Genomic DNA, 20,260 nt, shown 5'->3' on the forward strand with positions numbered 1-20,260 from the left:
CCCAAAGTTTTTAGTATTGCACCCTGATGAAACAATTTTCTGATATTTCTGCTTGGGAGTACGATGATCTTAAGACCTATGACACCAACATCATTTAGCATAAGATTCCACTGGAGAAGAACACCATCCGTTTTAAGCAGAAATTAAGACCTATCAGTCCTCTCTTATTTCATTTAATTGAAAAGGAAATCAAGAAGCTGCTGGATGCCAAGATCATAGTTCCCCTAAGGTATTCAAAGTGGATAGCTAACCTTGTGGTAGTAAGAAAGAAGAATGGAGAAATAAAAGCTTTGTGTTGACTTCAGGAATCTGAACAGATGCTCTAGAAAAGACAACTACCCCCTGCCTAAGATGGAACACTTGCTGCAAAAAGTTTTTGGGGCTAGAGTCATGTCTTTCTTAGATGGATTTTCAGGTTACAATCAGATTGTTGTACATCCAGAAGATCAAGAAAAGACCACCTTCACTACTCCTTGGGGCACTTTCATGTACTCCAAGATGCCTTTTGGACTGATGAATGCTAGGGCTACTTTCCAGAGGGCCATGGACAAAGCCTTTGTGGGAGAGAAGGACACGTTTGTCCTTATTTACCTTGATGACATAATAGTCTTTTCCAATAGTCACAAGGACCATTTGCAGCATTTGAAGAAGGTGTTTCTAAAGTGCAGATGGTTGGGGATTTCTGTAAACCCAAAAAAGTCACAGTTTTCTCTAAAAGAAGGAAAACTTCTGGGGCATATTGTTTCTATTGAAGGTGTGAAGATCGATCTAGAAAGAGTTCAAGAAATTCAGACATTGTCCACCCCAAGGTCAATAAGGGACATTCAATCTTTCCTGGGTAAGATCAACTTTGTCAGGAGGTTTAGTCCAAACTTTGTAGAGCTAGTGAAACACATCACTTCCATGCTGAAGAAAGGATCAGAAATAAAATGGAAAGATGGTGTAAGAAACTCATTTGAAGCCATCAAACAAGCTATCATGGAAGCACCCACTCTAATAAGTCTAGATTATAGTAGGGAATTTTATATCTTCTCTTTTTCCTCTTACGACACACTTGCAACAGTCAATTGTAAAAAGATGATGAAGGGATAGAGCACCCCATGGCCTTTTTCAGTAAAACTTTGAGGGACGCTGAACTAAGGTATGACCTTATTGAAAAACAAGCTTATGCTCTCATAAAATCATTAAAGGCATTTAGAATTTATATTTTGCATTCCAAAGTGATTGCATATGTACCTTCAGCCTCAATAAAAGATGTTCTAACTCAACCAAATATTGATGGAATGAGAGCTAAATGGATTGCAAAATTCATAGAGTTCAACATAAAGGTGAAGCCCACCAATCTTTTCAAAGGCTAGGGCTTGGCTCAGCTTATGGCTGAGGAGAATTGCAGTTTGTTAGACATCAATTACATGAGTTTAAATTCGGGTGGTGAGCGGACAGAGGAAGCAGTAGAAGAGTAAGAGAAAAATCAGTCTTTGGCTGAAAATCTAGCCACCTGTGAATGGTATTCCACTGTAGTTCAATTTTTACAGAAGCTAGAAGTCCCTCCAGGGCATAGCTTAAGTCAAGCCCGTGCCATTAAGCTCAGATCAGGCAAATTTTGCATTAATGAAAACCTTCTTTATTGGAAAGACCCATCAGGGATCCTCTTGAGATGTCTAGACAAAGGAAAATCTGTGGAAGTCATGCACCAATTCCATTCTACCATCTGTGGAGGGCATCATTATTGGAAAACCACAACCCACAAGATCCTGAGAGCTGGGTATTATTGCCCTACTCTATTCTCTGATGTGTTTTCTTTTATAAAATCTTGTGACAAATGTCAGAGGTTTGTGGGAAGGCAACAACTAAAATCTCTGCCCTTGAAGCTAGTGCATGCCAATGGTCCCTTCCAGCAGTGGGGCTTGGACTTCATAGGTGAGATCAATCCACATTCCAGTGGCCATCAAAAATGGATCTTGGTAGCCACTCATTATTTCACCAAATGGATTGAGGCTATACCCACTAAAAATGCTAATCATCAGGTTATCATAAAGTTCTTGAATGAGAATATTTTCACTAGATTTATTTGCCCAACCAAACTAGTCACTGATAATGCAGCAGCTTTCAGGGTAGAAGAATTGGTGGACATGTGTGAAGCCATGGGCATTCAATTGGTGCATTCTACCTCATATTATCCTCAAGGCAATGGCCTGGTAGAATCATCTAACGAGAGCCTTGTAAGGATAATCAAAAAACTGTTGGAGGACAACAAAAAGAGCTAGGATTCCAAGTTGAAGTTTGCACTATGGGCTGACAGAGTTACCAACAAGAAGTCCATAGGAAATTCTCCATTTAAGTGGGTTTATGGCACTGATTCTGTTTTTCCTATCCAACAGATTCTCCCTGTGGCCAAATTTTTTCGAGAAGAATAGGATGAAGAGAATGACATAGCGAGGAGAATGAGTAACTTGGTTGAATTACAGCAGATCAAAGAACAACTGGTTGGGAAGTCAAGAATTCATCAGAAGAAAATCAAGGAAACCTTTGATAGAAATGAAAAAATGGATAGTTTTTCAGGTTGGTGACTCGGTTCTCAAATGGGATGCATTGAAGGAAAAGAAGGGCAACCATGGTAAATTTGATGCCTTATGGATGGGACCATTTGTCATTGCTCAAGTTCAGATGAACAATACTTTCATTCTGCACAATTTGGAGGGGGAAGGTGTTTTTGATGGCCCACTCAATCGGTGGTTTTTGAAACTTTACTTCATATGAGGCTTTAAGGCCTTAATATTGTAATAGGTTTTTTCATTTTTTGTTTTCCATGCAAATAAACTCCATGCCCAATGGAACACTAGGAAATAAGTTTGTTTTGGTTGTTACTGGAAAGGCAGTAGTTTGCAGTTCTTGAAAGCTCACAAGGAGGCTTTCATCCACAGAAGGAGCCAGTGTTAGCCCCTGAGGTGCAGTGCTGCTATTTTTAGTGGAAATTTCCCCTATTTTAGCTCTGAAAGCCACGTCTCCTCTTGCTCTATTTTGGCCAATAAGTCAGATTTCAAAAATATTACTCTCACATCTATAATTGCATCAGGTCCTAATCCAAATGGATCCAATTATGCTCTCTAAGTCTTCAAAATCTCGTAAAATCATGCCAAAGATCAAAACAACCGCATTAAAAGAGCCCTTAGAATGGTGGAGAAACACTATCAGGAGGCCAAAAACATGTAAAAACAGTGAAAAACAGAGTATCGGAGGCATAAACAAGTGAAGGCACAGTAGCCGTCAGATCTGGCTGATCAACGGTCTAGATCTAATCGGCAGATCACAATTGACAACCACAACAGAGTGCTTACAATAGCCCCAGGCTACGCAGCCTATACCCATACATGTATGCAATGCGATTAGTCGGAACCGATGGCTATATAAGCATTATTGCATAGATTTTGAGATCCACCAAAAGGCGTTTTCTAATGTATTTTCACATATTTCGTTATTTAATAAAATACAAAGAAACAACACCGATGTGATAAGACCCCGACCCGAAAGAGTTCGTGAAGGGAAATATATAATACTTGATGTCCGGAAGGAGCCAATTTTCATGTTATTTTCCCGATTTTTAACGTATTTTTAAAATACAAAGGAGGAAGGCTGAAGTGACTTGCGATAATGATGAGGACAGACCCAATAGAGGAATAGACCATATTTAAAGAATATTGAAGTCCAAAATGAATAGAGTTTTGGCGGAATTTCACAATATTGCAACGTTTCTTTGTGTAAAACAGAAAACAGTTGTTTTTGTTATTTGAAAGGATTTCAAAGGCCCAAAGACCTATTCCCTTACAGTATAGGTAGCCACCATCCTTAGAAGTGTTTAGGAATGATTGCTAATGCTAGAACAGGGATTCGAGCGGACAGAGGCTGGGAGACAGAAAACCAAAAAGGGGAAAAAAGCCACAACGCAACACAGCCGAACCAATAGAAATCATGGAGCATCACTGGCACGAGTGAGCTACCTAACAGGGTGGAAAAATTACCAGAATTTGGTTACTATGTTGTTAGAAAAAGAGACCTTTGAGCTCATGCATGTCTAGTCAGGGCATCAAGTAGTTAAAAAGACAGAGGGGACAGATTAAGACCTCTCGAGCCTCAGAGGATTCGAGGGCATTGTAAAAGGCCTACAAATGGTTGAAAGTTTAGAGTATTAGGGGTTTAACTTTTGGAGATTGTGGATACTCTATTACTTCCAGCATCTCACCTTCATTCAAGTAATGCAAGCTTCTTTTGGTGTTACATGTTCAATTCCCATTTTCTCCTCTATTCTAAGCTTGCACTTGAATAGGTTATTCATGTTTTCTTCTGTGTCTAATGCTAGATAACTATCATCTTATCTCTTTGTTGATAAATTAGATTTGCAAGCTTCATTTACTTTCTGTAGCTATCCATTCATATGTTTTTATGTATGTATTTGCTGGTACAGTTAGGATTCTCCATCTATCCATTGAATCAATAAACTATTGAGCATTTAGTGGTCTAAAGCCTTGTCAAGCTGAGGGTGTTCATGCATGTCTTGAGTGAAAACAAAGTTGAAATAGTCATCTGACTTGGTCCAAACAATCATCCATTCCAATAGTTCTGAGAACGATATTGAAGATTTATATGTTACTAGGCATCTCTGAGCTACAACCTAGGAGAGTTTCTTGGAGTGTTAACATGCCCAATTAATCCATCAGGAGCATTGGGTGCACCTGGGATCACTTTGTAAGTTTGCAAGCGGGGTGTTTTTGGGAGCACATGATAAATTTACCCAAACTAGGTATAGATAAGCTCCAACTGTTGGGATTTACTAATGGATTCTTCCTCGGTATTTGGGGATGAATTTTCCACATCCTTAGATATTTCATATGTGAGGGATCTCATAAATAAGTCTAAGAGGACTTTATCTTAAGACTGGGTTTTACACAAGCTGTGACATTTTCGCCATTCATGGATATGGTTTGACGTATGAGTAGTGGGTACTTGTTTGCAGTGGGTGAGGAGTTTCAAACCTAAATCATGGCGAACTCGGAGCTAGAACAAGGTAAGGAATGTTGTAGCTAATGAGCTAAAGTCTTCGTGCGATGCAGAAGGCTAGTCGACATACCATTTCATTGTAGGTCCCATTAGAGTGCGTTAAAATAGTTGTAATCTAACAATGTTGGCGGTGGTATAATTAAATGAACACCATAGGTGAAAATTCATGACATGGTACCTTAGGTATTCACCCTACATTCCTTCAAATTTTGGAATACTTGAAGGGAGCTTGGTGGGCACAGCTGACTAATTTTCATCGTGAGCGATCAGGTCATTGGTTAGATTGATTAAATTTGGTAGATTTAGTGAAGCTAATAACGCGATCTATCTATTACATACCATCGAAAAATTATTCTGGACAACTATATGCAAAGGGATCCTCTATGGGGAAGTCTCAGAAGAACTACCTCGATGGGTGTCTCGGGGACTATCTGGAGGCGTAGAGTGTGTGCTCCTGAAGGGGGTCACACGCGGGGATCCTTCTGGAGTGGTGAAGGGTATTCTCTGATGAGAAGGATTTTTGAGAAAATATGAAACAATAAAGGAAGATCCAATAATGGTGGTTGTGTGACGTCCTCTACGCTTGAATGGCGGGAGTCCTAGCATGCCTCATGGTAATGTGGGGAGGTCTAAAAAATGTCTAGATCGACGGGCACCCGTGGGGTCCCCTATGATGTCGAATTAGAGTTTGTGTTACATTGTTTATGGTGAGGGAAGGAGATAAGTATCAATGAAATATTATCACATACATGAAACAAAGAGAAAATATAAATGGTTTATTTTCCTTTAATAATTAAACTAGGTGCTCAAGCAAACAAGAAAAAGGTTTTTGTTTGTTGCGTATGATAAAAAATCCTATGTAGAGTTAATCATCCTGTCCACTCTCAAATTAATTGGGCCTTAAGAAGATATCTTCTGATTGGTCATGGGGTATCGTCTCGAAAGAACTGGCAACACTTTCCAGCAACCAAAGAATCAACTAAGGTAATGATAATGAGGCTTAAGTCCTACCTGCACCGTCACCAATAGGGAAAGGATGCCCTAGATTTTGGTCACTAAATTACCTTCATCTCATGCGAGCATTCAAGTATTTAGATTCTTGGTATTTACTTACCACTACGAGCACTAGATGGGTCAGGTAGCCTCAAGGAGTACTGCACGCACTGGACCTAAGCTGAACCCCCTCTCAATCAGGTCTTTGCAATGCTCTGGTATTATTTTATGTGGGATATTTGAAGGATTTTAAGCTCCCTAAAAATTGAACAACTATGTTTCAAAGGTGTAACATGACCATGTCAGCTTATGGGATGCCTACCCCCAATGGGCCTAACATGAACTATAAATTTTTTGGTGGCCCCTATGGGGAAACTTAGTTGGTTCCAGTTATGCTTGTTTTTAAGAATTCTTAATTTACTTATGGAGCGATTTGGTAAGCCAAAGTATACTAAACACCCAAAGCTTCGAAAAGTAGATGCCTTATGTGTACAAAGAATATGGAAGATTAGTGCGTGATGCAAGTGAACATACAAAGTGTGATAAGATGCAGATATGCGGTGATCCTTTACAATGTCCTTCTAATTACACTAAGTGTTGATTGTTCCTTGTATGGCAAAAAGAAGTATATTATGGATTATGGGCCACTTACCTTTTTCCTATTAAAATATGTGGATTTTAACAAGGGAGATGGAAATTCAAATGCTTTCGAGAAGGTTTTCATGTGAAATCCCAGGTTTATCTAAGAGACACAAGGGAAGCAAATATTACATACTTCCTCTAGTAACATTTTCTCCTAGTCCTAGAAAATAAAAGGCTTTGGTTAGTAGCAAGATTTGTGGATGATAGTCTAATTACTCCTTTCCTAATTAAGCTATGTGATTTGCATAAAACTTAAGAAAAATAGGTTGAAAAACAGATCTGGAATTTGGCTGCTTACATTTCTCCCTAATTAAGCTATGTGTGCATTTCCAAATAAAAATAATCTAATTGCTTCACTAATTAAGGTTAATAAAGAAACCAGGGGTATTAAACGAAAAAAAAGAATGTTGAGGTGAAGCAAATTCACTAAAGGTTGTCAATCACCTGAGACAAAAGACAAGTATAAGGCTCATTTTTTTTTCTTTCTGTTAACGACATGTTTTCTTCACACACAGATGTGTGTCACATCTATGAGAGAAAACGTTGTGAGGGTGAGAAAGAAAAGGAAAATGTTCACTTTTGCGAGCTTAGAACAGGTCCTTGGGGTCTGTAAAAATTCTAAAGATGTGTGGAGGGCCTTGTAGGATGGATGTGCAGAGAGGAGTTCATACACAAAAGATCTTTAGATTAATGAAAATATTACAGTGGATTCACCATTCCTATTGTAGTGTTTCCAGACCATAAGTGTACCAAAAGACACCCCCTTAGTAGTTGATTATTCCCTACAAAGTATCACAATCAACATTGGTGTTGTTAGTGGAAAGACTTAAATAAACACAACATTGTAAATAGTGGAAACAATGCATACATAAACATAAACTAAACAAAGAGGTAAATACACAAACAATGCTTAAATGGAACAAACAAATAATAAGATAATGGAAAAATCTCCCTTTATTGACTGATGTTAATAGAGGTTGAATACAATAGACGAATATTAGACACTTGAAAATAATTCTTAGAGCTATGGAGCCCAAAAATCCTCATCAAGGGGGGTTCTCTTCCTCAATATCTTTGCAAGTTTCTCCTCTCTCTCTCAAAGAAGTATGAAGACTCTCCAAAGGCGGTTTCCTCTTCTCTCACTAAGATGATGGATTACTTAGAAGAAATATGGCGAACATTCTAGTGTTTTTCCCTTCTCTAGCTTCAACAATGCAATGGTGCTTTGCTCAAACACAATTTGGCCCGCATAGCATTGTCTCATGTTTTGGTTCTCCCATGGCTTGTTTATATAGAATTTTTTGAATCCTTCTTCCCCCTCTTGGTTCATGGGTGATAATAACACATGAGTAGGACAAGATGATTCCATTGAGGGTTGCATATCTTCAAGGTGGCTAGAATTCAGCTGTAGTAGACTGAGATAATGTCAAAGAATCGGCCCAAAGTGTGTAGAGTGGCCTTGGATCATTGAGTCATCCTTTTCTGCAACTGAGCGAATTTCAAAGGATATTCTACGTGCATGCATTTATTGAAGAAATAGATGTGCGACCTCAATTTATTTTTCTTTATAAAATTTGGACCTTATCAGAAATTTTATTTTTTAAACTTCATGATGTTTTCGGCTGGAAAATGTTCACTTGTGCATTCTATTAGACACTTTTTAATGTCTTTGGGATTGTAGTAACAAGTTTATGATTTTTTGGTGTTAATAGTTAATGTCCTAGAACTTTCATGGTTTCTACCAATTGTTACTTCTCCACTCTTAGCGTATCCTAACCAACAACTTATGTTCCCAGGTGGGTTATTGTGCTTTCCTTAAAAGAGGGTAATCTACCCCTGTGTGCTTACAGTTGTCGGTTTGGGGTTTTCATTTCTTTCTATACACTATTTAAGCTTAGAATTACTGGATTCCATGTATTTATAAAATGCAGCAATGAGACAGGAGATCCATGGTCCTTTATTGTTTCCCCCTAAATGTATTTAAGGCACTATTAAGAGAGACATGCTCTCCCTACTGGTTTTCTCTTATTTGTGTTAAATGATACTATTTTGTGCAAGTGTCCTCCTATCAATGGCTTTATTTTCTAGGATTGGCTTATGACCATGTGCCATTAGTACTGTGCATTATCAAGTAATATTCTCATGAGGATTTTGACATAAATATTTCCCTTCCACATTTTAGGTGTATATTGACTTGCAGATCAATACAAATTATTTAATTTACAAAAATACCCGGAGTAGTCTTGTTTCTTCTAAGCACATCTTTTTCAGTTACTTTGTCGGGTTTGTTTTTAATTGTTTGATAGTCACTTTGCTGAATTCGTCTTTAATAATTGATAGTTGCTATACTGGATTCATTTTTGGATAATTTCCAACCATGCTAGTGACATAAATTTTAGTACTTTTAATTATTTTCATGTTTCCAAAACTTATTTTTCATTGGTTACCACCATACATGAACTCTTAGTGAACTAACTTCCTCATTAATATGGTTCTATTGCATTATTGAGGTTTTTGATGGCTTATTCTATTGTTAGCATATTTATTGCAATTGATTTGGTAATTCAAGTGATGTAATGGTCTTGGTTGTATCGATTCCTATTCATTCCTTAGTTTCTTAGTGCTTATCACTACTATAAAATGGTTGTGGTACTTTAACCATGGATTAGCAAGTAATGTGTTGTTACAGTCAGATTTTGTATCATTTTTCCATGTTCTACATTTCTAGTTCCATACATGTAGGTGTTGCAGCAATTAATCTTTACATGTAGAGGAAAATTTCATAGGTTATAAGTAGAGTGTATCTTGTAGTATTTCTAGGGCTTATTCTCCTATTTAAGGTCTTCTTATTTGTTGCATGTGAAAACTAGTGTACTCTTCCAATCATTACAAAATTCCACCTACGTGAAATGATTTATAATTTTCATTAAGCATTAGTTCTAATGAGATGGATGAGTAAATTCTGTCTTGAACAATCACTTTTTGGGATATTAATGTAATTGTAAAGGTTTACCCTTATATTTTAGATGGCTATCTCAGGTACTCATCAATGAGTCCAAAACTCTATAACTCACCATACTCTCAAACCTGATCTTAACTCCTAGTCACCACATGTATTAAAAATTCAACACTAAAGCTATAAAAGAGCTTACAAGAAATCTCTTCCAAATCTTCCTTTTTGTTTCCTTAACCACTACTTAAGTCGCTACAATTTTACTACCGATTCACATCGTCTAGAATGTAACCTTCTCACCACTCTTGTGAAAATATAAACCCACTAATAACCATAAATATCAACTCTCATCGACTTCTATTATCAAGTTCAACAATTTGTCAGAACTTAACTCATAACCATCCCCTTCCTCTCTCGTAGGTCCAAAACCACTAGTATATAATGAGTCCACTTATCAAAGTAACACACTCCCAATCCGTGATCTTCTCTGTTCATATCATATATCAAACAAATTCATGCTATATGGATCTTAAATCATCAACAAATTCATGTTATCTAGATCATACAAAAACAAAAGACTTGTGCTATGTGAATCGTATATAAACAACCATTTCATGTTATCTAGATCATATGTAAATAACAAATTCATGTGACATGGATCATATATAATAATGGATTAACAATGCATCTAATTAGATACTTTTTGTTAATTAATTTTGTAATCACACATGCATCGCAAATCAGATTCAGATAACAAAATATAGTAATATATTGACATTACTTCTACTCATTTTATTACTACGATGTAGTAGCTTAATGGTTCGTGCTTGACAAGATTGATTAATATAACAAAATAACACAAATCTATTCTAGTATTTGTTGATCTATCCCAGAAATTTCAAATTACAAAAGTAATAAAAAAATACTTAAAAATAGTAGAAAGAAAAGAAATTTCTAATTGACAAATGGATATGGAAAATACACTTGGTAAACCACTTATCTACCCAACCTTGAACCACCCTCTACTTCCCCCCACACCAAGATGGTATTGCCTAGAACCAACAACCCCGTCTCATTCCAAAAAATGTATTTTAACATTAATGTCAAGAAGATGTTTCCTTGGCATCATCCCACCTTTCACGGATCTACCCACCCTTCAGCCTAGGTTATTGTTTTTTTGTTTTTCCTTTAAAGCCTAGTTTTCCCTCCCGCTCCACTTTTCTCAATATTTTTCTTCAACTGAGTAATTTAGAGGAGCTTTATCAAAATATGATCCAATCCATTTGTTTTAAGATTTCGCAAGCATCTTTTACTCAAGTGTTTCCTTTCCCACAATTCTCCAGCTTTTATTTATCAAATTTATCTATTTAATTACATCAATTTTTCAAATCTAGGTCATCATGGCCTCTTAGCCAACATACGAAAAATAGTCAACTACAAAACACAAGATATTTCCATAGCAATAGAGGGGTATTGCAACATATTAGGGTTTATAATATTATCCTTCGTATAATAATAATAACACAAACCATTACTATTTAGTATTATTATATTATAATTACAATAATAATTATAATAATTAATATTATTACATTATAATTACCATCTATAGTATTAATATTTTAAACCTAGTATGAATATTATAAACCCTAGAATTAGTATTATAAACCGTAGGATTATAAAAATTGTGATAATGCTTGTCACAATGTTAGGATTTAATATATTAAATCATAAGAATAATATTAAACCCTAGGATCAATATTATAAACCCTAAGATTAATTATACACCGTGAGTTTAATTATAAACCCTAATATTAATATTATAAACCCTAGAATTAATATTAAACCCTCAAATTAATATTATAAACCCCCACATTAATATTGAAAAACCCATGTTTAATATATTAAACTCCAATATTATAAACCTTAAGATTAATATTATAAACCCTAGGATTACTATTAAACCCTAATATTCAACCCACATTTATAAACTCCAATATTACACCCTAATTTTGGAATTTCACAATAAGACATTATGTAAACTATAATGTAATGTAATATTATGACAATGATTGTCACTTTGATTATTGCATTGTGACAATGTTTTTCACTTTGATTGTCATGCTGCAATAATGGCTGTCACACTACGACATCAGATACATTTATGTACCATTCCCAACGTGAGAATATCAAACCCCTTTATTAAACCAAATATTATAAACCCTAATATTATAACCCTAACATTATAAAACCCAATATTATAAATCCTAGGATTAATATTATAAGCCTTAATATTATAAAATCTAAGACTAATATATTATACTCTAGGAATATAAACCCTAAAATTAATATTATAAACGTTAGGATTATATTATAAACCCTAGGATTAATATTATAAACCTTAATATTTAACCTGAATATTACACATCTAATATTATGAACCCTAATATCATCAAGACAATATTATAAACCGGAATATAAAACCCCAACTTTGTAATGTCACAATGCGACGTTCAATAAATTGCAATGTAATGTAACATTTCGATAATGATTCTGAGATTGATTATTGCATTGAGACAATGTTTGTCACAATACGACATTGATTAGATTCGCATATGATTACAATGTCACAATATTAAACTCTAAATTCAAACCAAATATTATAAACCCTAGGATTATAATCCATGAGATTAATATTATAAACCTTAGGATTAATGTTATAAACCCTAATATTATAAGCTCATATTAAATCCTAATATTATAAACTCTAATATTAAACCCCAATTTTCTAATGTCACAATGCTACATTGAATAAATTACAATATAGCGTAACATTGTGACAATGGTTGTGAGATTGATTATTGCATTAATACAATGCTTGTCACGATACGACATTGGATAGATTTTTGTATCATTCCAATGTCACAATATTAAACCCTAATGCTAAAAAACATATTATAAATCCTGACATTATAAACCCTAAGATTAATATTATAAACCCTTGAACTAATATTATAAGCCCTTGTATTAATATTATGAACCATATAATTAATATTATAAACCATATGATTATTATTTTAAACTCAATATTAACATATAAAATCCTAAGTTTAATATTATAAACCCTAAGGTTAATATTAAATGCTGACACTAATATTATAAACCATAAAATTAATAGTATAAACCTTAGGATTAATATTGTAAACCCTAGGATTATAAACCTTAATATGACATCCTTATTTTGAAATGTCGCGATGTGACATTAAATGAATTACAATGTAAAGTAATATTGTGATAATGATTTTATAAACATTAATTGTGAGATTATCACGTTGCGGCAATGCTTCTCACACGTTATGTGAGACATATTTTTGTACCATTGTAATGTCACAATATTAAACCATAACATTAAACCAAACATTACAAACCCTAATATTAATATATTAAACCATAGGTTTAATATATTAAACCCTAAGACTAATATCATAAAGCTTAAGATTAATATTATAAATGCAACATTATAAACCCAATATTAAACCTTAATGTTATAAAATTAATATTATAAACCTTAATAATAAACTCCAATTTTGTAATGTCACAATATGACAGCGAGTAAATCATACATAATATAACATTGTGACAATGATTGTTAGCTTGATTGTCACATTGAAAAATATTTGTCACAATGTGACATTGGATAGGTTTCTATACCATTCCAACATCATAATATCAAATCGTGATATTAAACAAAATACTATAAACCCAACATTAAAAAAATCAATACTATAAACACTAATATTAATATTATAAACCTTAATATTTATATATCAGCCCTTAAATCTAATATATTAAACCCTAGGAATAATATCATAAACCCTAGAATTATAAACCCTAGGAATAATATTACAAACATGAAATTTTATATTATAAACTGAGGATTAATATTAAATCCTAGGATATATATTATAAACCCTAACATTATAAAACCTAACATAATAAACCATATGATTAAAATTAAATACTAAGACTAATATTATAAACTCTAAAATTAATATTCCAAATCCCCAAATTATTAATTTTAATACTACTTAATCTAATATTTAATTAATTATAATTTGTAAAGTTATATATGTATACATAATTATAATATTTTTTATCTCAGTTTATAGATGTTATATACTATAAAACATTTATTAGAATTTATCTCATATATGATTGTCATGAAATTATAAATATCACCACAATTAAATTGTCACTAGCAATTACAGACTTGATATTAAATGATCTATTCTAAATCTAAATGAATATCAAAAAAATGAAATGTAATTTTCATAACAATTAAATTGTCACTAGAAATTACAGACTTGATATTAAATGATCTATTCTAAATCTAAATGAATATCAAAAAATGAAATGTAATTTTCATAATCTCTTCGTAGGCATAGTATTCGTAACTGATCAACATAAGTGAATGGCATGGGTATGTTTTTCTAGTTAATTTGTTATATCTTAATTTCAAAAATAGTCAATTACGATTGCAATTTCAATTAGGTATCACAAGTGGATTATTTTTAAAATATATGTCTACATTTTTCATTTATTACTATAAAATAAATGTTTATTTGGATAATTCACAAATGCTCACGTCATAATAATATATAAGCATCTTTCACTTACAGCCATAAAATAAAAATTTAAATAATTTGCCAATCTTCAATAGATATGCCCGTAGCAATAATTGAAACACCTCCTCCTAAAAGTGCAAGGCCATAATAAGCCATCTACTGATTCATCAGTTTAAATGTCCATATTTACAGAAGTAGTGAGATCTCATGACCTAAAAGAATATTTTCAATGGCTTCATACACATTTTCAAATAAATTGATAGAATCAAAGAATATATATGTATCTGCATCAACACAAGTAAATGGAGTAATTTTGTTGCACAAACCCAACTCTAGAAACCCTAATATTTTTTATATCTATGTGTATATCATACATGATGTTATGGATTAATAACAAACGGATATGAATATAGAATTAATGTCATGATATAATCCAACTAATTTTTCTTTTAATAAAAATAAGAATTGAGAAAGAAATTAGTTAATAAGTATGAACTCGTTATTCCTATATTCAACCATATGAGAAATTTGGAACAAATTAGTGGAGTTTTTTCGTCGAATGCATTGAGTAGATACATACATGTAAAGTATCCTTTGCTTACATATGCAAATAAAATTTCATGATTAAAAAATATATAAGAATATTTATTATATAACCCTACCTGTTCATATGTAGTCAAAAAATTTAAAACATTTTCTCCCAACAAAGCTTTTGCTAGTGCAAAAAAGTACATTTAAAATAATTTGCAATTATGTTGGTGGGAAGGAATACTGCCCAACTCCTGCAAGATGCTTACATTTATAATAATTTGCAATTCTGTCGGTGGGAAGAGTGCTGCCCAACTCCTACAACAATCTGGAAAAGTCATGGATGAGTAGGAAGGATTCATAAAAGTGTACCAAGACAAGTCTGTTGAGAGGTTCTTCCATTGTTTATCCAATGTCGCCCTATTTGGAAAACTAGATCAAGCTGCTCAATACATAGGATTTTTTTTTATCTCTGTTGTGCTTAAAGGGAGTCCCTATTGTGATTAATGATTAAATAATTAAATAAAATACTTTGAGAAAATAAATGTGTCATTATGGACATAATTGAAGGAAAAAAAAGTGAAAGTATTAATTTAAATGATTAAATGAAATGAATGACGGAAGACAATCCAATTAAGGATTTGAGGTTAAATTGTTTAAATTATTAATTATATATTTTTTAAGATAATAAACCTATAAAATTGGAGTTTGAGATCAATTTCAACTTTGAAAAAGACTATAAAAAGTATTCACTATGAATAAAATCCCAACCATCTACATCTTACATTTGCAAACAAAATTAAAGAATATTCCAAAATAGAGTAGCTATCCACTAAAATCCACATAACTATATACCTAGTTACAAGACTTCTCATAAAATTAGAATCAGCTACTCAATGAAAACTACACCTTATGAGTTATACCAATCACACATAATTCATATATTATTTCTAAAACGCTAGAAATATAAAATTTAATAAGTACAATATGATATACTGAAGAAAATTACTAGATTATAACAATCCTCGCGAATTATATCTAGATTACAGATATTTTCGGCCATAAAAAGGAGATGGAATCGACTTGGTGAAATTATTTCCATTCCTCTTTTTACAAACATATTTCAAATCATGTATCAGAATATTGCACAAGACCACATTTGTTACAATCCTCTTATGCATTTTCCTGAGATATAACCTGTAATCTATGCAATCTTTGCTCCGGCTGAACTCCAGAGAAATTGTCATGCTTCTTATGCGTTCATTCTTGGATAATAGAAGAAACATTTCAATGCAAATAAGAACAATATAATTTTAGAATTGTAATGTAATAGATTTGAAATGGCTTCATACGCCTTTTGAAATAAATGAATGGAATCAAAGAGATATTTATCTACATTAGCATAAGTAAATGTAGTAAGTTTGTTGTACAATAAACCCTTATATCTCTAGTCCTACAATAACCCTTAGTAGTCACCTCAAAACCTACATGAAAAGTATCATAAGTAAACTGATGACTATAATTATATACGTAAGGACAGTAATATGAATATCCAAATTGAAGGTTATTGAGGATGGAGACTTATTGGATTTGCTAGGACTTTGTATGAAGTCTAAAATAAGAGAATAATAGTCAAGAGAAAAAATATTGAGCCAAGGAAGGACTGGTTTCAGGTGTTTCATTATTGCATCCATCCCTTCATTGAAACCAAATGCTCCCTCTTTGATTTCCTCCACACAATATCCCTTGCTTTCCTCAAAGGAGGAATATTAATCAACCCAATTTTGTGTGAATTCAAGCTATATAGTTCGCAAAAATGGACCAAAACAAATATATAACCTAATCAAAATAAATGTAAATACATTAGGCATACCAACTGTAACACCACTCAGTGTACCTTATACAAAATATGTAGGGATTAATTTTTTTATCAAATTTTTATCAAGATGTAGCATCCCAATAGTGGATTAACACATATTTAAACTATCATCAATTAGAATCACTATAATAACATAAAGTAACTATAGAAATATACTAGTGGATTGCATAAAGGAATAGTCATTATTTCCATTTCTTAATATACTAGATTCTTCCATAATGTTTTTTGCCTTGCATAAATCAATTGATCATGTTCATTCAAAATACAAGATGCAAAAAAGCCACATGATCAAGCTCATGAAATAGGAAAACAGATAAGTTGACTTCTATATACTTTGGAAACCATAATATACACAAAATAATGTTATTTACAAAATGTCTTGTTAAAGATACTCAAGATCTATTTCAATTTTCACATGCATCAATATTTGGTAATGGTCCTATAAACCATAATGACCTCATTGGCTGCCATAGTGTTAATTATAATCTATATTTCATTTTTTTGCATAAGGGATGGATTATAAACTATTAATTCATCTTTTGTATAATTCACAATACAACAAAATATCCATTTATCAAACCCAAATAATCAACCTCTTCTATTTATGTGTTAAACATCTTTTCATGTTCCACTTTCTTGCACATAGTGCACATACATAATAGCATTAAAAGTTTTCTTTGATATTTTTCTTTTACAAGCATCCTCAAGTGCAAAACCAATTTGGGACATGCATAAATAAAATGTATAAAGAATATTGAGGCATGTCTCTTTATTGACATTGCACATGAATTAATTAAAAACAAATAATTTCAAAAACATGTCTATTTATCTATACATGCTTATTTCTATGAAACATATCTAACTATCCAAATCTCTTATCCATAAAGTAAAATTCATAAATATTATCAAGGCATGCCCATCTAAAATAGCTACATTTTACCTCTGCCCACAAGAAAAGGGTAATATTTTAAAAGAATAAACATGGTTAATACTATCTCCTCACACAAGAAGAGGTAATAATGATAAACTAATATTAATTTTTTTTTCACCAGAACACATTCTTTTCCAAACCAACACAAGTACCCATATCTTATTTTAATTTTTCTAAAGAAAACTAGCACGGTAACTATTATATTTGTGCATGTAAATATATATTCGATTTCCAAAAGAAACTAATAACTAATATCTTTGTGTATGTAAACACATATTTTTTTCCCAAAAGAAACTAATAGCTATTATGTTTGTGGATGTAAACACATCTTCCTTTTCCAAAAAAAGCTAGTCCAACAACTATTATTTTTGTACATACAAACACATATCCTTCTTCCAAATAAATTGCCCTAACAACTATTATCTTTGTGCATATACACATATTAATTTCAATAAAATTTAGCAAAATAACCATTACTTGTGTGTATATAAACACATGTATATAAGAAAATATTCTTTTTCAACAAACTTGCAAAATAAACACATTCATTTTCAAGAATATTAACAAAATAAACACATATTCTTCTTCAAGAAAATTAGCAAAGTTACTTATCTTTCTTGCATATATCTTGACATGAGATTTTTCTCTGTTTACATAATATTCTGAGTTGTTGTGTACATTGATGCATTGTGTGGAGTCCTTGAATCATCTTCGATAAACAAATTCATCTAATTCACTGCTCAATCTTCCGTTGTCAGTGTTGACTAGTATAGTATAATTGTTTTTCCCATACGCATATAAAGGGATGGTATTTCTTTGACCTAAGAAAATAAATATAGACTCAATCTTCCCTCACTAAAAAAATTTATTTCGCTTTATAGGAAAGCACCCATTTAACTAGATTTATAACCAAATTCCAAAACACTTTATGTGGTGAGAGGCGAGTGAAGTGAGGACGAGTGAAGTGAGATGACTATCAAGAGAGAACAAATGAAGGAGATGAGAGCAAGTTGGAAACCAAATTCATAGAGCATCGAGGCCTTTTCTCTAGTTCAGGCATGCGAAATCATTATACCAGGGGAAGATTTAATGCCGAGATTAGACATAATCAAGTTGATCCCCTTTTTTACCACTCCACGAGTTGAATTTCCTTCCATGAATGCAAGTTTCCTTCCAATAAGGCATATAGACTCCTATGGTAGTTCATGGAAATGAACATAACCCTAACTAATCTATGGTAGTTCATGGAAATGAACATAACCCTAACTAATTCTAATTGTTGATGGATAATTTTTTTTAAATGTATAAATTAATAATATTTTCATATTTATGTGAGTTCTATAGTAGGAATATTACACCTACAATAGTAAATGTCTATAGATAGAACTGATTGTTTCCATGCCTCAATGTAAGATGTAATTCTTCTATAGATAGAACTTATTGTTTCCATGCCTCAATGTAAGATGTAATTCTTCTATAGATAGAACTTATTGTTTCCATGCCTCAATGTAAGATGTAATTCTTTTCCACAGAAAAATATTTGTACTATGAAATGGTAAAATGAAATGGTAAAGTGAGAGGAACGTTATGGAAATAGGTATTAGTCGGAAATGAAGTCATTTGTGCCAATTATGATCAAATATATTGCCTCACTCAAAATCATTGCGCATGTTCATCTCCAAACAACTATATAAATGTCGTTTTCTATTCTTTGGAGTACTCGACTTCTTTTTAGAATGGTATGACCTCCTCTACTTAAACGGTATCCATTAGCCTTATGATATTAAAGATCACATAGGCCATCAAAATCAATAGTACTTAATAGTTTGATTAACAACTGGATACAAGTATTTCACTGGTTTTGTTATCTAAACTAAATCTTACAGAAGCAAATGTAACCTTAATTATTAAGTCAGAGTCTTGAAGTTTAATTTCTAGATAAGGTGGCAGCAAATCTTTGGTACCAATCCCTTTAACTACAAACAATATAACATATAAATTTTTTTGGACAAAAATATTACCAAATCTCACAGGATTTCAATGAATTCATTAGTATCAGTACAAACAATACTCACCAAAATAGCCGAGCATGAGTTTTCGAATTCATGCACATCCTATGGGAATATGGTTGGTGAAGTCTCAACTCTAAAGAGGAAAATTTTATTCTTTATATGTTGGAGTGTATTCGTTATTTCCCGTATCTCCATGGGAGTCGTCGAACAAAAAAATATGCAAGCACAGACACATTTTGAGCCTCCGCAAATAACCAAATATTGCTTTTCCTGAAACAACAATATCACCAATAATATAGTGCCTAATGTAGACGTTTAAAGTAAAACTACAAACCTCTTCATGGCCCCAATTGGATTTCAAAATAACCAACGGTAACAATCATATTAAATCGTAGCGTATTCCATAAAGTGGCCATCTTAGTTAGGAAAGAGGTCGATTAAAACCATACAGGCTTCTTGGAATTGAAACACATAGGTGATGGAAAACACAACGGTTGGACTTGCCAACACATCACCAAATTTTAATCCAAAATAATTTTAATCATATGTAATAGGAAAGATTGAAAGCGCATGTGAAATCATAACCCTCCAAGGGTTTATACCACGATGAATATTCACGCAAGATGAAATTCCATCCATCCA

At 32.7% G+C, this 20,260-nt stretch overlaps 1 pseudogene; it reads right to left on the reverse strand.

The window, feature by feature from the left end:
• Positions 1 to 16,280: 16,280 nt before the first annotated feature.
• LOC149156595 (GDSL esterase/lipase At2g04570-like) lies at positions 16,281 to 19,697 on the reverse strand (annotated as a pseudogene).
• Positions 19,698 to 20,260: the final 563 nt, after the last annotated feature.

The sequence above is a fragment of the Pinus tabuliformis genome, chromosome 9, assembly GCF_031772625.1.
Source record: "Pinus tabuliformis cultivar Carrire ecotype Pingquan chromosome 9, CPIR1, whole genome shotgun sequence".
Lineage (NCBI taxonomy): Eukaryota > Viridiplantae > Streptophyta > Pinopsida > Pinales > Pinaceae > Pinus > Pinus tabuliformis.